General features: G+C 44.8%; 1 long non-coding RNA gene across 1 annotated transcript; it reads left to right on the top strand.

Annotated features, from left to right (window-relative positions):
* Window positions 1–3,551: 3,551 nt before the first annotated feature.
* Window positions 3,552–18,888, top strand: LOC137840673 (uncharacterized). The gene is made up of 4 exons (XR_011087555.1): window positions 3,552–6,622; window positions 15,826–17,896; window positions 18,010–18,192; window positions 18,442–18,888. It is a non-coding gene; the product is annotated as an uncharacterized lncRNA (long non-coding RNA).
* The last annotated feature ends 1,365 nt before the right edge of the window (window positions 18,889–20,253 follow it).

Below are 20,253 nucleotides of genomic sequence, written 5' to 3'. Positions count from 1 at the left end.
GAACGGTAAAGCACTTAAAGAATAGTTGTTGTGCAGAAATGGCTGGTGATACGAACAAGATCAAAGCAAGAATATTCAAATCTTCTTCACCGTGTTTCTTTCTGCATCAAAGACGCTCATGTTTCAATCATGGAAATATATTACCTTCTCTGTCCTGTTGATAATATCAACATGAACTCTTTGATTCTGTAATTTTGCCCTACGCCTGTAACATGAACAGTAGCATGCGGGCTCGAGTTTTAAAGAGGTAGCTTCCGGATTTGCGCAAAGTTCCTCGCTCACCCTCCGAGTAGATCAACAACTCTGCACCGGGAATTGACGTGTGCCTTCAAGCAGCTAAATTAGACCGCTGCCGAAGGTGAGCACGTTTTCCGAGGGGCGCAAACATCAGAAATGCGAGAGAGGCTACGCTCAAGAGTAATTAAGATGTGTACAGAAGGTCTTCTGGCGCTTATATGAAGCCAATTTTACTCGTCTGGATGCCAAATACGCTTTGACTAAGTGTCAGTGAGGAGGAACACGAGAGCAGCATCAGCGTGTGATGGATGGCCTCTATGTGCCTGTGTCAGCTTGCAAGCTTGCTCAAGAAAACTTTGTTTTGTTTTTTCCATCCTAACTAATGAATAAGAGAGGTGGAAATTTTCTGTAGCCAAGTGCTGCGGAGATGCGATCATCCACCCTGAACACATGGCACGTCTTTCCCGGAGTGTAATAATGCTTGCTAGATGGCCGCCATTACGACCTTTCCGCCGAACAGCGGAAGAGCGCGAGCCACACGAAATCAAATTACCGCTGCACAGGTGCTTGGCTCCTCTTTCCCTTTTCTCATTTTGCTCTTTGCTTTCTCCCCGCCACCCTTCCTCCTTCAATCTTTTCTCCCCCTTGAGTCTGAACAAGCAGGCAGGAAATTATAGGTGGGGAGGCCAAAAGAGAGCGCGGCGGCAAACATTTGGAGATGTCATCAATTCAAGATATTAATATCGGCCGGCCGAGGCAAAAGTGCTCGGGAGTGCATTTGCCCGGCGCATAAGTCACAACGTTGTCGCCGAGGCGACGGTGATGCATGAGGACAACGGTGCTCAGTTCATTGCGGGGCAGCTAGTCTTTGTCAGATAAGCAAAAGTTGAAATCCTTCTGCTGGCCTAATGCGTTTTTAATGCAGCCACATGACTTATGTTGCTGTCAGCGGGTCGGCCTCATAGGACGCCGGGATGCTTGTGGGCGGCGGGCAGGCGGGGCCGGGAGAGGCGGCCACGATTAATCTGCCGCTTGGCACAGCCGTCACACATTTTATCAGAGCTGTACTGACGCCGGGCCGCTGAGAGGAAGAAACAAAGGAGCAGAGAACACAGGAGCCAAAAACACGATAAATGGACTGGATTTGCATTGTAACATATGTGACATGCCTTTTTTTTCTTCTAATGTGTCTGGCACCAAGATGAGGCAAATCATTTTCTCAGAAACGAGTCGAAAACAAACTTCCAAATTAAAATGTTTGATTGAATACAAAATATTTCAAGTGGAATACCTTGCTGAAATTTTAAATGTTTACTCCAGCAGATATCGGAGGTCTTCTGGCAGATAATTGCATTTGCTGGGCCGATAAATTGTCCCTCTGTTCTGAAGAAGGCTGCCACCAAAAGGTCACACGTGCTTGTCGAGAGTGCCGCAAGGAGTCTCGTTTTATTCCTTTGGTACGGCTTCGTGACCCTTTGGTTTGAAGTCATGGCTTGGAAAAGGCCCACGTTTGTAAGCCGAGCTTGCAATTTATCAGTCAATTAAAAAACGCAATGTCAAGTTGTTCCAAGAAACATCCATTTTCATCCGGTTCTCTCCGATCTTGTTATTTTCTGCGGCTTATGAGGATTATTTTCCTGTCTTGCGCCCCAAAAATTGCTGCATTGCCATCAGTAAGAAATGCAAAGCGTCGTGCAGGTAGCAGCCTTCTAACGGATTTTCTCTCTTTTGTTCAGTCCTCAGCGCCACCAAAGCTACTTCTGCTATCAACGTTTTTGTTTTATCTCCAGGCTATTTGGAGTTTTGCTTACTTTAAGCAAAAACGCTCGTTTTGTCCGCGGTGGACGAGGCTAGCTTTAGCTTGGGGTGATTGTATAATGCTTGTGAGATTTTGCAGAATCAGCAAGTGAAAACCTCAACCATCATCCCAGTGCCGAAGAAGTCGGCCATCTCTAGCCTGAATGATTACCGGCCAGTGGCCCTCACTCCGGTGATCATGAAGTGCTTTGAGAGGCTGGTTCTTCAGCACATCAAGGATTATCTTCCCCCACACCTCGACCCCCACCAGTTTGCATACCGGACCAACAGATCCACAGAAGACGCCATCGCCGTAGCCCTCCATTGTGCGGTGAACCACCTGGAGCAGCAGCAGAGCTATGTCCGGATGCTCTTTGTGGATTACAGTTCGGCATTCAACACCATCCTCCCGGACAGACTCACCACAAAGCTGGACACTCTCGGACTCCCCTCTCTCACATGTGCCTGGATTAATGACTTTCTGACCAACCGACTCCAGGCTGTGAGAGTTGGCTCCCGCCTCTCCTCCACCCGTACGCTGAGCATCGGCTCCCCACAGGGCTGTGTGTTGAGCCCCCTCCTCTTCTGCCTCTACACTCATGATTGCAGACCGGCTCACAAACAAAACCGGATTGTCAAGTTCGCCGACGATACCACTGTGGTCGGTCTCATCTCCAATGGCGATGAGGTAGCCTACAGAGAGGAGGTCCTGGAGCTGGTCGACTGGTGCTCTGAGAACAATCTCGCTCTGAACACCAAGAAGACCAACGAGCTCATCATAGACTTCAGAAGACACAGCCCTGAGCCAACTCCCCTCTTCATCAACGGCGAGCAGGTGGAGAGGGTCCACAGCACCAAGTACCTGGGCGTCCACATCTCTGACCGGATCTCCTGGTCAGAGAACATCACCACCATCGTCAAGAAGGCTCAGCAGCGGTTACACTTCCTGAGAGTCCTCAGGAGGTACAACCTCAACACCGACCTGTTGCTGACCTTCTACCGATCTTCCATCGAGAGTCTACTGACCTACTGCATCGTAGTATGGTTCGGCAGCTCCACCGCCGCTGACAGGGAGAAGCTGCAGAGAGTGGTGAAGGCAGCCCAGAGGATCATCGGCCGCCCTCTCCCCTCCCTTACGGACATCTACACTACCCGCTGCCTCAGCAGGGCTAAGGCCATCTCAGCGGACAGCTCCCACCCTGGCTCCGCCCTGTTTGACCTGTTGCCCTCTGGAAGACGCTACAGGCAAATGAAGACCAGGACAAACAGACTCAGAAACAGTTTCTTTCCCCAAGCCATAGCCGCCCTCAACTCCAGCCGACACTGATGACACTTTCCTCCTGCACTATTACTGCACTTTGTCCGCACTACTGTTTCTGATTATTTCATCTACTTTTCTACTAGTCGATTACTTACCTACTTGTGTCTACCTCATGCACTGGATGGAGGTCTCCAATTTCATTGTACTATGTAGAATGACAATAAAGGTTTTCTGATTCTGATTCTGATTCTGAATCAGCATTACAATCATCTTTATGTGCTTTTTTTTGTACATTATTATTACAAATGAGTATAAGATTGACTTTTTATTCTGTCATGAGCAGACGCTGGACAGTATCTGCCTCCATTTTGCAAGGCAGTGCTAGCTTGGATGTCTCCATTGAGTGACGACAGCTTAATGGCGGATGATTGTGGGGTTGGTGGTGCTGGAATTGGCACGTTATCTTTAGGTGCCAAGATGATCAGAGCTTGTTGACTCAATGACATGATCGCAGATGTCCAAGGCCACAGCAGTCAGAATGGCCCCCCTTGAAGACTTTAGAATGATAATCACATACTGTAACCCCCCCATGAGTCAATGAATAGAGATGGGCATGAGAAAATGACATGTCTAAAAACAAGATGGAGATAAAGCGAAATAATACACCGCGTTTTTACTGAAGCTGAAAACATTTCAAATGACGAACAAAATATTACAAGCCAACCCTCTTTTGGTCCCCTCATCATATTCACACCTCCCCTTCTGTTCGTGCACGTCTCTCATCTTCATGTTCCTTCCAGCTGCCTGTCAAGAAACGAGGCCCAGTTGATGCACAAGGCAGCTCGGTTCTCATCGTCCTCCGTTGCCGTGCAGCTGAGCCTCCCGCTGCTTCTTTCGTCTAATGAATCATTCAGAGTGATGAAACGGGAGGTTGCTGCAGAGTTCAGCCCCTTTTTTTTTCCCCTCTCATAGTCCAAATGTGGATAAAGCGCTAGGGAGCTTTAATTCATGAACAATCAGCTGTAAATAGACAAAATAAAAGAGTTTGGGACCGATGATGATTCCGTAGCAGCTTTGGAAGCTGAGACTCTGAAGATTGAGTGATGGCAGACCTGCACAAACGCTGTTCTCATATCGCTATTGAGACACTCGAGTAGGTCCCATCTGCAGACGCTGACACGAGTAAAGCCGCAGATGACACTGAAATCTGCCATGTTGCAACAAATAACAGTCCACTGGCAAATAGTCTCGACCCTCCAAGCACAATTCTGACATGCAGCATCGTTACACATCATTGTCTTCATTAAACCTGATCGCAGCTATTTTTCATAATAAATGAAATGGAAACTGTGTCATGTGCGTTTTTGTTTTGAATTTAGTTTTGTTGTGTTTTCCTTTTGTCAACGTGTTCGATGCTATTTAGCTCCCTGCTTCCTTTCAACTCATTTGCTTGCAGTTGCCGGTGCACCAGCATATCTGTGTACTCCGCCCGGTTCTGCCAAAACTTTCTTTGTATGTCAGTCAGGCCTGTAATTAACATCATGGGTCATGCACAGGATTATCATTAGGAAAATGTAAACACACATCCAACAGCAAATTCAACCACCAATTCATATTTCATATTGAAAAGTTGACCCTCGTTAAAAAGATAACGTTCAAGTCTCCTGTTCTCCACGTGCAGTAGGTCGTCATGGGCAACGCTCAGGCTGTGCACAAGTTCTATATTTATATAGTATATTTGTATCATTATTCTTCCAAATATGTAGTCGCACTTATTTTGTGAAACACACCAACCCACTGTCTCATTCTCAAATGTTTGACAGTCTCACCCGTTTTTCACAAAAGACAGGAGTCTCTGTACCGTGAGACAGATGGGCTAGCACATGCTTGTTTGCATCATCCAACCGTATAAGTGTACTCACCTTTCTCTTATCCAGCTGAATCCGGTCTTGTTTCCCCTCAAATTGATGTGAATATTGTGACATTTCTTCTCAGCTGCTCACCCAGTGCTGCGTGATGAATTCCCACTTAAAAAAAAAAGTTGGTCTTGGAAAGTTCTGTTCTTTCTGCTCAACTTTCTGGCAGCCCCCTTAAGCTGGAGGCAAAGCATTACTGAATACGAACATGGAATCTCCAGCCGGTGCTCATAAAAATGGGACATCGTCCTCGAGGATAGCAAGGAGAGACCTCGCATTTTGATTTTTGTTCTCCTCTGACGTTTTCAACATTGTTTCTTAAAAAAATGAAAAAATCATTAGCACAAATAACCTGAATACAATTAACACAATTAACATGATGTACGTTTGATCAGTGTCTTCTATTCTAAAAATAGCTCACCAGTGATTGGACGTTGTGATGGATAGGGAATGTTGTCAAAGTGATCATTTGATCAATTGTTGTAAAACGATATGAACTGATAGTGACAATTTGTTATTTCAGAAGCACATATCAAAGCAGTAGCCCGTGGCATGAATAGGTAGCTCTCAGTACATTGGTGACCTTTGTATGCTGGACATATTTACTGTAAGCATGCCCCAGAAGACAACGCAAGAAGAAAACTCAAGGCGGAGGTGGGGCCGCTTCCTGCTCACCAGTCGGAACATGCGCAGAGTTTTCTGTTCCCCCGAGCTTGGCGCATATTCTTCTGAAACCGTCGGCTCGGAGCGGCTGGCTCTCCCGGGTGGAGCGCTGAACGGGAGCTTTGGGCTGAGCTCCTTCACAGGGAAGAACCCGTATTCGCCAAGAAAGGTCAGAGGTAGAAATTCCCCCATGCAGTCCCGGAGGAAAGAACCGAGACAACTTATTGAGACCCTTGAAGCCACAGAGGCTGATACGCTCAGTCAGGTCTCTGGAAATCACGATCAAGAAGAGAAGGAAAGCGAAGGGGTCTGCAAAAGGAGGCTTGCATCTTGACAAGGGAGCCAAAGGGATTAGTGGACACAGAAATGTCTTGAATCTGTCTCTCTTCCTTCTCATTTTATTTTACTATTTTCACCTTGGCACGCTTCAGTCACACTTCTGCGGCAACATGACGAAACCACAACTGTGTTCAGACTAGTGAGGAAATCGAAGTAAAGTGCACGATACTAGAAGAAACCAGCCAGAAAAAGAAAAATGCCTTCCAGATGCGCAGATGCCAACATCAAGTTACATCAATATCAAGGCAAGAAGAGCGGAAGGCGTGCGCATCCTCTGGGCCTTCAAAGACACTCTTTTAGCGACAGTGCAAAAACAAACATTCTCTCGGAAGCCACAAAATGCAGCAAGCGCTCAAAATAGACATCTTCCATCCATAAAAGATGCTGAAGAGGCTGCACCGTGTTTCCGGTAAGCTGATTCAAATGGTTAACTCAAGTAACACTTTAGGACATGCAAATTGATTTTTATGAGTATTTTATTTAATGTGAGACCCCCCCCCCCCCCCATTCTTAGGGTGGGGGTGGGGTCAAAGGTAATCTTGGTTGCAATTCTAATTGAATATTTATTTTTATCATTAAATGGTCTGGTTCCCTCAATCAATCATCCATCTGCTTTCAAGTGCTGCAAATTGGCCAATCACAACCCGCTCACCACTTGTGACTGTTTGAGCTTGTTGACGCTAAAGTCGAACCTGTAATCGAACAAGGACGATCCCGCGGCGCCAATGGGCCCAAAATGTGATTAGCAAGCATTTACAACAGCAGACGTAATCGGAGCCAGTGGTCGTCGCATCATTTATGGATTATCGAGGTCCAAAGTGCAAAATGTGGCAGTCACGGCAAAGGGGAGCAAAAGAGAGCAATAGCAAGGGAGGCTGCCGTAAGACGAGCCGATGCTATCCGGGGAACATTTCAGGCCCATTTCAATATTTAATGCCCGACCATGTTACATGAAGCTGAAAGGTGATGAGCCACTGCACATTGTCACGTTTGCCAAGGTGCAAAATCGCTGATGCCTGACATACGAGCTGCTCCGACACCTCGGGTACCTGTTTGGAGTCCAACACGCCTCTGTGTATGTCTGTTTGTTGCGTGCGTGCGTGTGCGTGTGCGTGTGTGTGTGTGTGTGTGTGTGTGTGTGTGTGTGTGCGCATGTGTGCGTGCATGCGTGCGTGTTGTGCGTGTGTGTGTGTGTGTGTGTGTGTGTGTGTGTGTGTGTGTGTGTGTGCGTGCGTGCGTGCGCGTGCGTGCGTGCGTGCGTGCGTGCGTGTGTGCGTGTGCGCGTGTGCGCGTGTGTGTGTGTGTGTGCGTGTGCGTGTGCGTGCTCGTGCGCTGCAGGGAATTCGAATGACTTGCGAGCTAAATGACTTGAAGGAAATCTTTTTGCACGGCAGCATTCATCAAGTGTTAATGAACAGCCCAAAGCGTATGAATGCAAATCCAGCAATTGCGAGCGGAGGAAGCGAGAGGGACCGATGGGTGGGGGGGGTGCCATCATCGCAATGATGAATGAGAGTGTTGGCAGAAGGCCCGAGGCCATCGCTCACTCACTGCGACAGGCATCTCTGGCCCCAACTTCATTATGGTGACACGGTCCCATCAAGACACTTTTTCAGACGGGAGCGTGGCAGACCTCAGCGCTCGAAAAGATCACTTGAGCCCGGTCGGGCTTCACTGGCTTGTCACAGATAGAGAGGAGGACGCGCCTCACTTCCATTCACACTCGGGGAGCCTCCAAAGCGGGCGGCTCACCGTGAAATTGCAGACGTATTGCCTGCCGCCGCTTTTTAAAGCCGAGCCTCATTTGTTATGAAATGTTGAATTTGGGGTTGTGTAATTTCCTGGGAAATCTCCCAAACTCCCACTCAAGTGTGCTTGCCCTAACAATGATAATAGCCAGAAAAATATATAATTCTCTTTTCTTTTTCATGTTTAGTGCACTGTGGTGACCAAACGCAAAATATTGCATGCATTCAATTTTGTGAGGTATAATATGCCAGCAAAGCCTTTTATTGGAAAAGCTTTTTATCGTAATTGAAATTAATATCCAATTGGGCACCGCTTGTTTCATCTTTGTCATTTGAGTCCTTGGGTTAAATTTGCTTTACATTGATCGCACTCCTCCTTTGCAATTTGCTGCAATATGTATGTGATTACTCGCGGCGTGATTGATGAGGCGCTCTATATTTGCCGCCGCTACAGTCAAAGCAAGACAGACGCAGTCGCGAACGTGAAAACGCCTCACATTCTTTGAAATTCAACGTTTTGCGTACAGTATGCTGATTAAGGTTCAAAGATGTAGTCGTGAAAATCGAAACAATCCTTACTTGCTTGCTTCGTGTATTGAGTAGTATTTAAAAAAAAAAAAAAACGGCACAGAGGGAAGGATAATGAGGTGGTGGTGTAACTTGAGAAGCTAAATATACATTGTGCGGTTAATTGAAATGTGGGTGGAAGGAATATGAAAGGTACACATCAAATATTTATGCAGCAAATTAGCTTCCTTTCAAAAGTGAATGAGAACATTGCATGAAATATTCATGAAAGGAGACGTAATGAGATGGCAGCCTGCGCCATTTCAGAGCCGCGGCGCTGAGACAGAATGTGACGGTGAAAGACACAAACATGTTGATAACAAAGGACAAAAAAACAGCACCCATAACCATCAATGTTTTGGGGGGTTGTTGTCCCTTTTCAATATAACTTAGCTGGTATATATATGGAGCACTTTAAAATCAAACATACAAAGTACAGGGAAGCGAGACCATTAAAAGATATGAAAGCAAATGAAAGAATCTTTAAAATAATTGAAAAGTGAATTGAAATCACTGGTTATCAACAACTGAGCATTATTGCATCAATTTTGGTCTCTAATTGTAATTGCTAAGCTTTATTTTTATCTCCATAGTGATTTGACCGTATTTTGACCCAAGTAACCTCCTTGCTCTGAGGCATTATGACCTACATGATGTAATATTTCATTTGAGGCTCTAACTGAAAGAGTTGGCTCAGCATATAGTAGCCAGATCGTCGCTCCTATAAGTACACCAGTGGCACAGTTGAGATGAATGGAGTCTCACATCGAGGTCCCCACAAATCATCAGACCTCTAGTACCGAAGTGTATAAAAGGTAAAAACCCGCCACAAGGATTACGTGATGTGGAAAAGCAAAATAAATAAATAGCACATTGCTTTTGCATCCATCCTGCCATTGTGTTAATGTCTTTTTTAGCTTTTAGCCCAAAAGGATAAGCATTGTAGCGCGTCTACCATTGTGAGAGAAAAGCAGCATCCAAACAGGCGCAGCAGACACGTTGTCTTGCATCTCGGCCCCCTTCCCTGAAGTGTCCGCCTGCCAGTCGTTGACAGCTCGGATGAGACGGCTTCTCTGGATCGGGCGGGAAGCTTTCACCATTCGGGATGAGCTCTGGCGCTAATCAGCCATTACTGGCAAAGAGCGAGACTTCCCGACGTGCCTCGCAGCTCATCAAAGTGCTGAAAAGGCGTTTTCAAAGTAAACAAAGGCTTTGTAAATATGTATATAAGCAGACCTGAAGCCAGGTCAAATGATCTTTGCAAAGCTTCCTCACCACGGCTTTTAAATTTGACCGAATCAGTGGCAGATTTGTTTCGCCATTCTCAGTCAAGAACTCCCCACGTGCAGTGTATGCTCATGCAAAAAAAAAAGTTCTTACAGTCATGAAAGCAAACCGTGCATACATGTGATACTGAATAAAAAAAATCTGTATAAATATACTGATTATTGAGTGTATGATTTGGCAGGTCGCGAAACACTACGAATTTTATTTCAGAACAAAGGATCGCAGCGTTAAATTTGATGCGGCCCCTCGGCGTCGAGCAGCCACCTCGGCGTCGAGCAGCCACCTCTGCAAAAGTCTCTTCAATTGATCGCCATCCCGCTCAAAGTTAATGTTTGTGCCAAGCTGAGAGAAAATGTAAGGGCCTTTTAATTGAGACTGTGCTGACGGGTCCAAAGCGGAACGCCGATGCATTCTTCCAACATTAATTCTCATTAGGATGCACTCCTGTGAATAAAAAAAAAAAAAAAGTTTTATCCATCCATTTTGGACGCTGCCTTCTTTTCTCGCTTGGTTAGCCGTCGAGCTGGAGCCCAACCCCGAGCAAGATTTTAGACGGACTTGGATTTTCTGTGAAGGTTTTTTTTTTTTTTTTTCCCTCATATAAAATGAACGGACAAGTGGCAAACTTTGAAGTGTTACTTTCAAGAGAACGGCCCCAAGGCTTGTTCTTGCTCATTATCAACAAAGAAGTCTTTTGATTCGCATTCAAGTGCAGGTATTTGATTCTTTAATTATGAATGGGAAGTCGGTCGAGAAAGCCTTCTTTTGATATGCGGCATCGCTACAAAAAAAAGGAAACATCAATGTTGTGCAGCTCTCCTGGGAGACATTAAAGGAAATGCAGAAGAGTTTGAAAATTGCATCCAATATACATGTTGGGTTAAGTGAAGACTGCAAATGCAGCAAGTTGCTCTTCGGCGACTTGCCACGGTTGCTGTCCAAGGTGCTGAAGGTGCAGTATTTGTTTACATGCCGGGTGCGGCCATGCGTTGTCTTCCTGCTAATTTGTCATTCTTACTATTTCTGATGATTCGTTTTGGAGCAGTTTCATTGCTACACGATAAAAAAAATATATATATGCAATATTGAAGAGCCAGATTCACATTGTCAACGCCTTTGCTGGAATTCCAAAGATAACTCAACCGTTTTGCCGCAGCGGCACTTGTGGAAAATATATTGAAGTTCATCTCAAAGCAGCAGGACATCTGAAGTGCTTTTGCAAAGAATTATGGATCATTGTGCGCTTCGCAGACGGTGAGAGCAAGGATGCAGCAAAAGAAAAGGAGCATAGCGGCTAAATACAAATGATGGGCAAACAAGACATTTTTAACAAACGAGGAGAAGAAATGCAAACAAAAGGATGAAAAAATAAGTTAATCCCCAAAGGACATTCCAGCATCCAATTAAACCTTTCACGATTAAGGTAATTGTTTCATGATTTCATTAAGATAAATAAATGGACCTTTTTCACTCAGCAACCAAAATAATTCACTTGCATTAGCCCTGTTTAATTTTTTTTTATTTTTTGGGGAGTTTCTAAATTAAATGAATGCACTGATTGTGCCGAGTATGTCCAATAAGTCTGCAAAAGATGATGACGACTACTGTGCTTTCATTGCACACTATTTTTTATTTTTTTTTAAAGTCTCCCACATAAACGAATGGCAACGCTGACAAGAGAAATGTTGGCCCAAGATGGACGGATTGTAAAAAAAGACGAGAGAGCGAAGCGGCATGAAGAAGCAAAGAGCACCTCTCTGAGGCTTGCCCATTGTCCAGCATACTCTCGCTTGATGCGAGCCCTCAAAAGCGTTGAAGAGAACCCACGCCTGGTTTGCTCGGGTGAAATGATAACCAAAGAATAAATTCCCTCCACATACGACTGCCTGCCACATCCCTCTTCTCTCTGCTCATTATTCCAGTTACCAAGGTAACAGGTTGCCAAAGACATCATGGCATCGCTGGGATTTCGCTGAGGCCAATGTTTCACTGGTCCATGTCGACAATTACGGCAGGTATCATCATTTAATCCTAAAATGCAACCTGGGAGGCGACTCGTAAAATATTCACTGTTTATTTTAGTAAGTCGAAGTAAAAAGGAGAACGTTACAAGGGGACTTTTAGAATTTGCGGTCTGGAGGAAGTTAATAATTAATTTGTGCATTCAAGGGAAGTTGATGACCCATGTTTGACGTCCGACCTTTTATGTTTGCTGTTTCACCGGGCGAGTAAAAAAGGAAGAGGATGTTCTTGTGATTGTCCGCTCCCAAGCAAATGCCTGAAAGTCTCGCTCGCCAATCTGCCATTTGCAGATTAGCCGACGGCTAATATGAGCAACATTGCAAATGCGCGTCTGCTCACACGTCATTAGATTTGTGGCGTCCAAACATGATTACTTTGCAATCAATGTTTTGTCCCAGAGTTTAATTGCTAAAGTACAATTATTTTCTTTCTTTTTTTCTAAACAGTATGCAAGCGCACCCCATCTGATTTCCTCATTGAAAAGTGCACACTCTTTCCAAATTGCAAAGTGCATGCAAGAACGCATAAATATGGTAGTTGAGCACCGTGGGGATAAAAGAAGCAAAGTTTTGAGCCAACGCACTGCTGATGAGCCTCCCATGAATAAATGAAAAGGTTTGAACTGACTTGCTTTTGGTCTCAGCGTCATTTTAACAGGCCCCACTTGCAACATCACACCAGGTCTGGCCTCATTACCATTCACTTTGAATAGTGCTAAATTATACATGGGATTTTATGTAACCAAGAACGCGGGGGCATCACGAAGCAGTTCTACAAAAAAAAAACTTTATTTATGACTACTCCAATAAATTATTTGTTGAAGCCACTGATTAAAGACACACTGTGTCAAAAGTGCCTGTGAGCACGTGTGTGCCTCTTGTTTGTCACTGCACGGCACGTTGCCACTTTGGCATGCATGGTGACTGAAGTTGCTGCGGTCCAAACGGACCACGTGCACACAGGAAACATGGTTCGTTTGGTGACACAGTGAAATTGTTTGCAATGCGGTTGAGTGTGGATTCTGGATGAGTGGATCGCTTTGCCTGGACCGGAGGCCTCCTGGGAGTGAGTCAGCTGAGCTGAGCTATTTTGTGGTCTTTATTGATCTGCCGCTGGCACTCATCTGATTGAAAGTTCATCACCACAGTGACAAAGGTGTGGGCCATTGCCCTCTCTTTGTCTGGCTCTTTTTTTTTTTCTTTTTTTTTTTTTTTTCCTCCAAAAAAATAAAAAATTCAAAATTCATCCATCCATCTTCTTCCGCTTATCCGGGGTCGGGTTGCGGGGGCGGCAGCTTTAGGAGGGACTCCGAAACTTCCCTCTCCCCAGCCAGTTCATCCAGCTCATTCCGGGGGATCCCAAGGCATTCCCAGGCCAGCTGAGAGACATAGTTTCTCCAGCACGTCCTGGGTCGTCCACAGGGTCTCCTACCGGTGGGACATGCCCGGAACACCTCCTCAGGGAGGCGTCCAGGATGTCCTGATGAGATGCCCGAGCCACCTCATCTGGCTCCTCTCAACGTGGAGGAGCAGCTGCTCTATTTCGAGTCTCTCCCAGATGACCGAGTTTCTCACCCTATCGCTAAGGGAGAGCCTGGTCACCCTGCAGAGGAAACTCATTTCGATCGCTTGTATCTGGGATCCCGTTCTTTCAGTCATGACCCATCGCTCGTGACCATAGGTGAGGGTAGGAGCGTAGATTGACCGGTAAATTGAGAGCTTTGCCTTTTGGCTCAGCTCTCTCTTCACCACGACGGACCGGTACAGAGTCCGCATTACTGCCGACGCTGAGCCCATCCGCCCGTCGATCTCGCGCTCCATCCTGCCCTCACTCGTGAACAAGACCCCAAGATACTCAAACTCCTCCACTTGGGGCACGATCTTATCCACGATCCGGAGAGGGCATTCCACCCTTTTCCGACCGAGGACCATGGGCTCAGATTTGGAGGTGCTGACCCTCATCCCAACTGCTTCACACTCGGCTGCGAACTGCTCCAGTGAGAGCTGGAGATCACGGCTTGAAGAAGCCAACAGCACCACGTCGTCTGCAAAAAGCAAAGACGCAATGCTGAGGTCCCCAAACCGGACACCCTCAATACCTTGGGTGAGCCTAGAAATTCTGTCCATAAAAGTTGTTAATAGAATCGGTGACATAGGGCAGCCTTGGCGGAGTCTACCCCTCACTGGGAACGAACCCGACTTACTGACGGAAATGCGGACCATACTCTGGCATCTGTGATACAAGGACCGAACCGCCCTTATCATTTGGCTCGGCACCCCGTACTCCCGAAGCACCCTCCACAGAACTTCCTGAGGAACACGGTCGAACGCCTTCTCCAAGTCCACAAAACACATGTGGACTGGTTGCGCAAACTCCCATGCCCCCTCGAGGATCCTGCCGAGGGTGTAGCGCTGGTCCACTGTTCCACGGCCAGGACGAAAGCCACACTGCTCCTTCCTGAATCCGCGGTTCGACCTCCCGACGAACCCTCCTCTCCAGCACCCCTGAATAGTCCTTACCAGGGAGGCTGAGGAGTGTGATTTCTCTGTAGTTGGAACACACCCTCCGGTCCCCCTTCTTAAAGAGGGGAACCACCACCTCAGTCTGCCAATCCAGAGGCACCCTCCTCGATGTTCCAGAGGCATGTCAGCCAGGCCAGCCCCACTACATCCAGAGCCTTTAAGAACTCCGGGCGGATCTCGTCCAACCCTGGGGCCTTGCCCCCGAGGAGTTTTTTAACTGCCTCAGTGACTTTGACCCCAGAGATTGGAGAGTCCACCTCAGAGTCTCCAGGCCCTGCTTCCATAATGGAAGGCGTGTCGGTGGAATTGAGGAGGTCTTTGAAGTATTCGCCCCAACGACTCACGACGTCCCGAGTCGAGGTCAGCAGCACGCCATCTCCACTGTAAACAGTGTTACGGTGCAAAATATAAATTCGAATTTGAGGAATTATGCCATGAAAGTTGCCTGCATGCCAGCAGAAGGCAGGGAGTGCCCACACAATTGCAGTACGGACACTTGTACCTCGTTATAAAAACAGTTGTTATAATAATACGAGTTCTAAAAACATATTTACAGTATGTACACTTATACCCTGTTATAAAAAAGTTGTTATAATAATACTAAAAGAGTTCTAAAAACATATTTACAGTATGTATACTTGTACCTTGTTATAAAAGAAAAGTTGTTATAATAAGAGTGCTCAAAACATATTTACAGTGTGTACACTTTAGTAACATCTACGTATGTTACACACACACACACACACATACACACACACACACACACACACACACACACACACACACACACACGTATCATATTAATATTATTTATATATTATTTTCTGTAAGTCATTTATACTATTAATATAGTATTTACATGTTTGAAACTATTATTTAATGTTCTAATGATAATATAGGCACTTATATGGTTTAATATAAATTTATTGATACACAAAAAAATGTATGTATGTTAAAAATGAGAGGGTGACACTACTTTACGGATTTTCACCTATCGCGGCTGGTCTTGGAACCAATTATCCGCGATAAATGAGGGATTACTGTATATGTGTGTATGTATGTAAATGGGTGTATGTGTGTGTGTATGTATGTATGTATGTATGTATGTATGTATGTATGTATGTATGTATGTATGTATGTAGTATATATGAATGTATGTATGTATGTATGTACGTATGTGTGTGTGTGTGTGTGTGTGTGTGTGTGTGTGCGTGCGTGTGTGTGTGTGTGTGTGTGTGTGTGTGTGTGTGTGTGTGTGTGTGTGTGTGTGTGTGCGCGTGTGTGTGTGTGTGTGTGTGTGTGTGTGCGTGCGTGAGTGCGTGTGTGTGTGTGTGTGTGTGTGTGTGCGCGCGCGTGCGTGCGTGCGTGCGTGCATACGTGCATACGTACTAGTTATAATGCTCATAAGAAAAACTGTGATTGATATCAACCTTTTTGTTTTGCCTTTGTCCCTTTTCTCTCTTTAGCTGTCATGATGCTTTTGTCGGCCGATCGCATGCCAATTCGCCTCCTGCTGCCAGGCACTTGTCATGTGATTTTGATGCTACGCCGGAAATAACAAGGACGTATTTTGGCAATGGAGGGTAACGCCTGCAGCAATGTCATCCTGACAAGTTGTTTACTACGTATGCGTCCTTTCTACAGTAAGAGTGGCATTTTGCATTTTCATGTCACAATATAGCATATATAGTTTTGGGTGTTGTTATCTCAAAACAGAAACTTGGAGAGATTCAGATTCAACAGACAAAGTCCAACAGTGCAGTTAAGTGATGTGACTCAAAGCCGAAGATTTTTTTTTTTTTTTAACATGCTTGATGCATGTTTGAAGTCAAATTGTCATTCAGGTTAAGTGGCTGTAGTTCAGCCCCTTTGTGAGCTTTTCACATACGAGCACATATTAGCATCATGTAAACAAAAGATCAAATAGTGAACTCGATTCATTTGTTTGGTTTGTACTTGTGCTAGCGATTGAGTCGTTCTATCAGATGTGGAGTTTGTCCTCAAGTGTGTAATTTAGAGAGCCACTCTGGTTCCAACCTGTCAAGCAATAGTATTTATTTCCTCAAGAGGCCAAAAAGAACTTCGACCCCGGCCAGACAGTCTCCAGAAGAAACTAATTTCAGGCTCTTCTATCTGCCATCTCGGGCAACACCGCTTTCTTCATTGGCTTCATTTTGCCACATCGATAGAGAAGGCCACACTTGGCTGAGCCTCTCTGCTGTTAAAACGGCTTAGTTAAATTTGCTGAGTGGCAAAAAGGAACATTCTTGATAGCACAAATCTCATATCAATAAATCATAAGAAGGAGGAGTCTGTACATGAGAGTAAATGGAGAAAATATAAGAGCAACACTTTAAAATTTTAAAAAAGGACCATTCACTGTGTGGTCGCTGACCGCATGCAGTCCGCAAGCCGCCACTTACACACCCATCCCTGCTACACAGGAAGCAGAAATTGCACGATCGGTGTGAACAGGAAATTACTTTGCATCCATCCAGAGACCTCAAAAAACCTCACACGCGTGTCTTTGAAATGAGGAAGGACACCAGAGTACGAGGCGAGCATGAGGAGAACGACTAAACGCCGAGTTCAAAGCGTCGACCTCAGGACTGAGGCAGATGTGCAAACCACTCGACATCACGTTGCCCCGGGCCGTTTATTTGTCTCAAAATTCAATCAAACGCCCCTGCAGCTGGCCAAAGTAGCTTCAAGCCATTAAAAAAAAAAAAAAAAAAACAGTAAACCCTTTCCTATCCAGCATGCCCAATTAGGGGCTTATTCAATTATTTCAAATCTGATTGAGACTTGCTATTATTTTCTTGAGGATTACTTCTGCCCTCTAGTGGATGAATGTGGAAATGTGGAATCATAGCAACCTTGCCCAAGAATGAATGAACAGTATGTTGTGGAAGATTTTTTTATTTTATTTTTTGCTGGTGACTCATTGTTTTCTTGAAAGGAAGGTTTCTTTTGACAAATTCTTGTGTCGTGTGGCTGCATCACACATTCTCCATCAGTGAACTTTGATGAGAATATTTTCTCTATTCTGTATCACACTATTGATCTCGGCGAATGATTACCGAGAAGGTAAAACAAAGAAAAATCAACAGCACTTCCAAAACGGAGCAAATGGCTCACTGCATGTCCAATTACTCCAATTGTAGATGTCAAGGCGCTTCTTGAGCTTCACATCGTGTCATTTTGTACTTTTGTTTGTAGCATAAATGCTGGTGACATATACAAGCAGTGTGCATCGTATTCTATTTGGCAACACCCTGAGGTACTCTCCTGTGTGTACACATATGTGTGGATGAGTGCACAGGTCACAATGCTTCCCCACTGCGAGACTGGACAACGGGAGACGAGTGTCCAGATATTGCGCAATCCCTCTTTGTCACCATCTGAACTTGATGTTGTGCAGTGTCCGCTTTTAGTTGCGTCAGGCGGTTGAGAGCGGAGAAGACAATATGAAGGTGATAGGCCAAAGCTGTGCGCTATTATTGTGGATGCATACGTTGACCTTTGTGAAATGTCAAGGTAAGACTCAAGCGGCATACAGATTTATTCTCGTAGTGATTCACCTTGTTTTGGTCTTTGCTTGTTCAGGACTTGAAACGCTAGAAATGGATTCATGTACTTTTGATTTGCAGATTGTACTCATGAAGCATTTCGGAACAGTCCACTGTTCGATGCCAGTTTTGATACGACGGGTATGGAAGACGAGTACCAAAATAAGCAGCAAGTGAGGGTGAGCTGCGCTGTTGGCCACACTGGATTTTTCGGACTCCTTTGTAATGATGGGGTGTGGCAGTTTCGTGGTACAAAATGTCACCGTAAGACCCATTTTTTCATTTCCATTTGAAAGATTTCAAATATTTGCCACTTCAAGCGTATGAGGTTATATTGTATCCTGTGAATTTCCTTACCGGTATGATTTCATGTAGCTGTCTAGTCGATAGTAGTTGACTATAACCGACTAGTCGATGGCACATTACAACTTAAAAAAAATTATCAAGGTCCAGATTTTATTTCATGCAACCACTTGACAAAATAAAATGAGGCCTTCTGTCCTTTTTTCCCAGCAATCCGGTGCCCTGTCATCAACGTGGAAGACAATGTGGAGGTCATCGGGGACCCAGAAGAAGCAAACTTTGGCAATGTGCTTCGATTTGGGTGCAAGAACCGCCATGAAATCCTGAATGGTTCCTCTGATATGTCCTGTGATGAAAATGGAGATTGGAGCAGCCCTCCTCCAAAATGTGAAAGTGCGGGACGGTTCCTTTTCGGGAGGGAGATCCGGAAAAATGTTTCCGCAGTGTGATGAGAGTCCAAGAATACAAAGAACTTGTCTTATGAACGTCATCAAAACTACAAGCGCCCTGAACCCAGACAAGAAAGAAATCTCCATGAGCAGTGTATGCTCATGCAAAAAACGTTCTTAGTCATGAGAGCTAACCGTGCATACATGTGATACTGAATAAAAAATCTTTAAAAAAAAAAAAGCAGGTCGCGAAACACTATACAGAAATATGAGAGAGTCTTGATGTCCCCAATGTATAAATTACGAATTTTATTTCAGAACGAAGGATCGCACGCCTTAAATTTGAAGCGGTCGCTCGGCGTTGAGCAGCCACCTCTGCAAAAGTGTCTTCAATTGATCGCCATCCCGCTCAAAGTTAATGTTTGTGCCAAGCTGAAAGAAAATGAAAGGGCCTTTTAATTGAGACTGTGCTGACGCGTCCAAAGCAGAACGCAGATGCATTCCTCCAACATTAATTCTCATTAGGATGCACTCCTGTGAATAAAAAAAAAAAAGTTTTATCCATCCATTTTGGACGCTGCCTTCTTTCCTCACTTGGTTAGCTAAATGGTTAAATGGTTTCTTTTTACAAACTCTTGTGTTGTGTAGCTACATCACACATTCTCCATCAATGAATGTTATGATTGCCATCACTGGTGTAGACTGTCTGTAGGCCTCCATTTTTTTGCATGCGTCTTGGACAGAAGCTCCTAAGGGATAAGGAAGCATGCGATTCCAATCTGACAGTTACTTTTCAGTGACCTCTTAGCTGCACTCATCTATCCACATCAGCATCCAGTGAGAAATGAAAGTACAACGGATGACCACCTCAATGGCTGCCTTGCAAAGATTGTCATCATTGAAGCTCATCTTAATTTGCAATGAAAAGAAGTCCAGCACAATAAAAAAAAACATGTTTGTCATTTTCCACATGCTGACTCACGTGTTCCAGCAGCAGCGGCGGACTGAGTAATAGTTTGGGCAATATTGGTTTATTTAGTGACACATGCAGTCCAAACATGCTGTACCAAAAATGTCACCTTGAGAAAGAACATTCAACGTCGCGTTGCTCAACCACCGAAATGAACTGGTCCAACATTCATATTTTTTGTGTGTGTGTAGCAGTAATAGCCATGAAAGCAAACTTATGTCATTGACGGCTATAGACATCAAAGATCTATTTTAACTGGGCTGGTAGTGAATGAGTTAAGATTCTGTAAATGAGCAACACATTGAATTCTGAACTTTGATGAGAATATTTTCTCTATTTTGTTTGCACTATTGATCTCTGCGAATGATTACCGAGAAGGTAAAACAAATCAACAGCACTTCCAAAATGGAGCAAATTGCTCACTGCATGTCCAACTACTTCAATTGTACATGTTAAGGAGCTACTTGTCTGTCAAGTGGGGTTCATGTCGTGTCATTTTGTACTTTTGTTTGTAGCATAAATGCTGGTGACATGTACAAGCAGTGTGCATCGTATTCTATTTGGCAACACTTCAGGTACCGTATTTTTCGCACCATAAGGCGCACTGGATTATAAGGTGCACCCTCATTGAATTTTTTATTTTAGAAATTATTTCATATATAG

This window comes from Syngnathus scovelli, chromosome 10 (genome assembly GCF_024217435.2).
Source record: "Syngnathus scovelli strain Florida chromosome 10, RoL_Ssco_1.2, whole genome shotgun sequence".
Taxonomy (NCBI): Eukaryota; Metazoa; Chordata; class Actinopteri; order Syngnathiformes; family Syngnathidae; genus Syngnathus; species Syngnathus scovelli.
This window is presented reverse-complemented; position numbering and strand designations above follow the sequence as displayed.